The sequence below is a fragment of the Macadamia integrifolia genome, chromosome 2 (genome assembly GCF_013358625.1).
Source record: "Macadamia integrifolia cultivar HAES 741 chromosome 2, SCU_Mint_v3, whole genome shotgun sequence".
Lineage (NCBI taxonomy): Eukaryota > Viridiplantae > Streptophyta > Magnoliopsida > Proteales > Proteaceae > Macadamia > Macadamia integrifolia.
Genome location: NC_056558.1, coordinates 2,468,078 through 2,473,180, shown reverse-complemented (window position 1 = coordinate 2,473,180; position 5,103 = coordinate 2,468,078).

Sequence of the window (5,103 nt, the reverse complement as noted above, 5' to 3'; positions counted from 1 at the left end):
AATTTTAATTACTGATTTCTTTGGATATAAACTGCTGTCCAGTGCCCATTTTTAGAAAGGTATCATTTTATTCTTTGGCAAACTGTAGATTAATGGGCTATATATATATATATATATACTAGAAAATTTCAATTTGTACATTGAGCCTGAAATACAGAAATGGAGAGGAAGAGGAAAGTTTGACAACTCCTACTCATTAGGGTTGTGGACTTACGGTTAGTATCCTTATAAAAGCGTTTATAATAAAAGTAACACAGTAATATATCATATTTTTTTTTAACATTAAATTAATCACATTTTACAATCAGATAATTAATGAACCAGATATTATCTAATTCGAAATGAAAATATCCAAATTCAAATCCAATTATCTTTTGGATGGATTCGAATATTGTTTAGAAACCAAAATTCTGGATTTAGAAACCCCTAAATGAATTGGAACACAGATCGTATATAAAGGCAATTGAGTAATTTCTCAATTACCTCAAAATTTCAATGCCCTCTCAAGCAAGGATTTAGGGGACAGTGTCGGTATCAGTATCTATCGATATCGATATAGATCGGATCTGATCGTTGGGTATCGATCAGTTTTACCTCTATTTTTTTTATAAGTGCTAATTTTTTACTATTTTATCCCTGAAATGATATGGATCGTTGATCCAGATCAATCAAGAATCGAAGATCAGTCTCAGCCAATACCAATCCAATACGACCGATACAAGACCAATACTTGAAACCATGCACTCAAGTCTCCCTTCACGACTGCAAGCGAGAATTTCTAATGTTCACACGAAATGCTCGTATTTCCACACATTAGTAATTTAAGTGGATGGTATGTCTTTTTTTTCTTTGGTTATGCAAAAATTTATTGATACAGAAGACTAGAAGGGCTCGAGGTCCCTTAATTACACAATTCAAGGAGCTAAGGAGTAGAAATTGGCTAGACTGTCCTACTAGTCATAGACTAGGCCCTCTGAGCTAGGGAGTGAGCAACCATGTTGGCCTCCCTAAGAAGGTAGGAGAAGTTACAAGAACAGAACAGATAAGAGAAGGATAGGATGTCATGGATGATGGGGGATACAAAGAGTGGGGGGGAGGGGGGATTGGCTCCACCAAGAGCTTAACCACTTCCTCACAATCAGACTCAATCAAAACGTGATCTAGGTTCTCCTCTAGGGCATGAATCAAAGCAGAGCGAATAGCCAAAGCTTCACCAAACAAGTTATTGTCGAATGTGGTAGGGTCAGAGACCGCAAAAAGGATTCTCCCTTGAGAATCTTTAGCTATAAAGCCAGTACCGCCTTCCACAGCCTCAAGAGGAAGGGCCGCATCGCAGTTGACTATGAAAATGCCGGGATCAGGTGGCCTCCATGACATTTGAAGTGGCTTAGAGCAGGGAGGGAGAGTAGACCAATATTCTGCCCACCCATTCTGAGCAGCGCGGATGACTTCTTCAGGGGTCTAAGTTTTTCGATCAAAAATAAGGTCATTCCTGGCAATCCACAGCCACCAGCAAATGAAAGAGCCTAAGCTAAGGTCCTTTGCAGCCTTCATCTTATCAACCTCAACAAGGGGATCCCAACTGTTCATCCATTCATGGTGATTAGGGTCAGGATAATGAAGAACCGAGTAGGACAAGGAGCAACTAAACCAGACCACTCTAACAAAAGTACAAGATAAGAAAATATGGTCGCTTGACTCAATCAAGTAACCACACCGGCTGCAAGATGGGTCAATGGGGACACAACGAGCTCGAAGGCCTTCACCGGAAGCTAACCCACCAGTGCAAGATCTCCAAATAAGATCTTTGATTTTGGGGAGGGTCCTACAAGACCAAATCCTCTTACATACTTTAGGGGTAATCAATTTCCATTCTTTGGTAGAGGAAGATGAAGCTTGTTGTTGGGCAGTAGCATCATGAAGATTTACCTGGAGGTGGTAGGCCGATTTGGTTTAGAAAACCTCATTTTTGGATGCTCCCCACACGATGGAATCAGGGTGAGGGTTGATGCTAAGTTGAATCTAAGTTATGGCTTGGATGTTAGATTGCTAGAAATAAGAATTGAGGACCTCCATGTCCCAAGTTCTATTCTCTTGGTCTATAAGGTCAGTGACCCTAGAGATAGGGCAACCAACCGGCTTAGGGAGAGAGAGCTTGAGATCCTTAGCATTTGGAATCCATCTGTCGTCCCATATAGAGATGTCTATGCCATTTCCAACCTGCCACTGAAGACCATTGGGAAGAAGTTTTCGCCCCTCCAAAATACTTCGCCTCACCCAAGAGGGTTTATTACCAGCCTTAGCTTGGAGGAAGTCAATAGATGGGAAATAGATGGCCTTCAAAAATTTTCCCCATAAGGACTCCAAATTGGACCACAGCCTCCACGCTACTTCTGATAGAAGGGCCCAGTTATGGAGCAAGGGCTCTCGAAATCCTAAGCCTCCATTGTCTTTAGATTTGCACATTCGGGACTATGATATCCAATGACTCTTTAAGAATCATTTGGACCTCCTCAATAAAAATGAGAAACTGCTTTTTGAATGGAGTCATGGTGGGAGACCGGAAGCTTGAAATGTGACCCGGCATAATTTGAAAGGGGGCATGCAACTGCCTTGATCATCACTTCTTTGCCAGCGTGAGAAAGAAGTTTTTGCTTCCACGTCTGGACCTTGTCACAGACTTTATCTCGTATATTAGAGAACAATTGGGATTTAAAGATTCCAAAGTCGATAAGGAGGCCCATGTACTTAGTCGGCCCCTCATCATATGACACTTTAAGGATCCGAGAAAACAAGCACTTAATGCGAGATAGAGTGTTGGGGTTGAAGGTAAGGGATGACTTCTCCATGTTAATAGCTTGCCCACTAGCCTTACAATACAAGGAGACACTTCCCTGAAGGTTATAAATATCTTGGAGTCTAACTTCAGAGAAGAGGAGGCAATCATCAGCAAAAAGCAAATGGGAGATAGGAGGGGCCCTATTACGCACCTTAATCCCGAAGATAAGCTTCGATACTTCAGCCTTTAAGACAAAACACTGAGGGCTTGAGAGACAAGAATGAAGATAAAGGGAGACAGCGGATCCCCTTGGCGAATCCCCCTAGAAGGAGAGATAGACCCTCTAGGAGCTCCATTAATCAAAAGGCTGAAGGTCACTGTGGTAATGCATTCCATGACAAGATTAACCCAGTGGGGGGCGAAGCTAAGCTTATGACGCACCTATTTGATGAATGGCCATTCAAGACGGTCATAAGCCTTACACATATCCAACTTGAGGGAAAGAAATTTCTTCTTCCCTTTCTTTTTGTGCTTGATGTAATGAAAGATCTCATGAGCCATGTATACATTGTCAAATATAAGGTGCTCCTGAATAAAATCCAATTGGTTTGGAGCAATAATGCTGTCCAAAGCTCCCTTCAATCTAGTGGCCATAATCTTCATTATTACCTTGGCTGGCACAGTACAGAGACTAATAGGGCGGAAGTGATCCACTGATTCTGGGTCTGGTCTTTTGGGGATGAAGCATAGCTGAGTTTGGTTGAGCTCTTTAGGCATGGTCCCAGTTGAGAAGAAATCCTGGACAAAGCAGATCAAGTCAGCTCTGGTAGTGTCCCAAAATTTCTGGTAAAAACCATCTACCCCAGGGGATTTAAGAGCACCCATAGAGAACACTGCTTCCTTGATTTCTTCAACAGAGCGCACACCACAAAGGGAAGAGTTTAGGGCATCATTCACAACAGGGTCAATGGAGGCAAGGACTTGGGAGACGGAATCAGCATCGAGCCCAGGAGTAGATATCCTTGTACTGGGAAAGGAATTCCTGGAAAACCTGAGACTCTGATGAGGACCAAGCACCGGCTTGGGTTTTAATCTTTAGAATTTTATTTCTAGCTCAGCAATGGATGGTGGAGGCATGGAAAAAGGATGTATTTCTGTCCCCACAAGTCAACCAGTCCAACCTGGATTTCTGGTGCCATAGTTCCTCCTCCCTAGCAAGTTGCTTATCTAACCGATTCAGCACCTCACATTCCCGATGTTGGCAAGCAGACGAAGAGGGAAGGCCCTGGAGGTAGGATAACTCATCTTTGAGCTCTTTGATTTTGGTCTGGACATGACCGAAAACAGCTCGGTTCCATTTAGTGAATGCCGTCTGACATCGTTGGAGTTTGGCAAATAAGGATGAACTATCAGGTTGAAGGCTATCCTCATTCCAAGCTTTAACTACAGTAGGCTTATAAGAAGGGGGGCGAAGCCACATAGACCCAAAGCAGAAGGGACGACGAGCTGGGGGTTTGCATCCAGCCGAATCAATGAGAAGAGGCAAATGATCTGAACCAATGGCGGGGAGAATGAGAACTGAAGTATCTGCAAACTGATTTCGCCAAACGGAATTTGAGAGGGCCCTATCCAACTTCATACGGATATTTGCACTTCCTTGTCTTTATTACTCCAGGTAAAGGCCGGGCCCTTGGTATCGATATCCAACAAATGGCAAGAGTTCATCATGTCCCGGAATTGTTGGATGTCCCGACCACCTTTGCGATTACCCCCATATCTTTCATGCCATGAGAGAATGGAATCGAAGTCACCTATACAAAGCCAACTGTTTTGGCAGGAAGCCCCTAAGAAAAACAATTTACTCCACAATAAATGTCTGTTAGCTCGGATAGGATCGCCATATACACAAGATAAACAGAAATTAAAATTTTTGAAAGAAACATCAGCATCAATGATTCTGTTACAAGAAAACCTCACAGAGAGATGAACATCATCATGCCAGAGAAGGGCCAGGCCACCATAAGCTCCCTGAGCATCTACTGAGAAGCTATTGCTCATTTTTAGTTTCTTTCTCACCTTCTCTATCTTAGCAGTATGAGCCTTGGTCTCTCCCCAGGCCTTGGCAATTCCAAGTTCCAACTAATGAGTGTCATAATTCCCCATGGGACTGATTTTCCCCAGTCACTACGGGAGTAAACTCTAAAAAATGCTCATCTGATGGCGAAGAAACCGTTGCGGAATTTGTGGCATTGACTCTCAAGGTCCCATGACGAGGACGTTTGCATTTGAGAGAAGTGTTTGGAACCCCTACAATAGAATCGGGA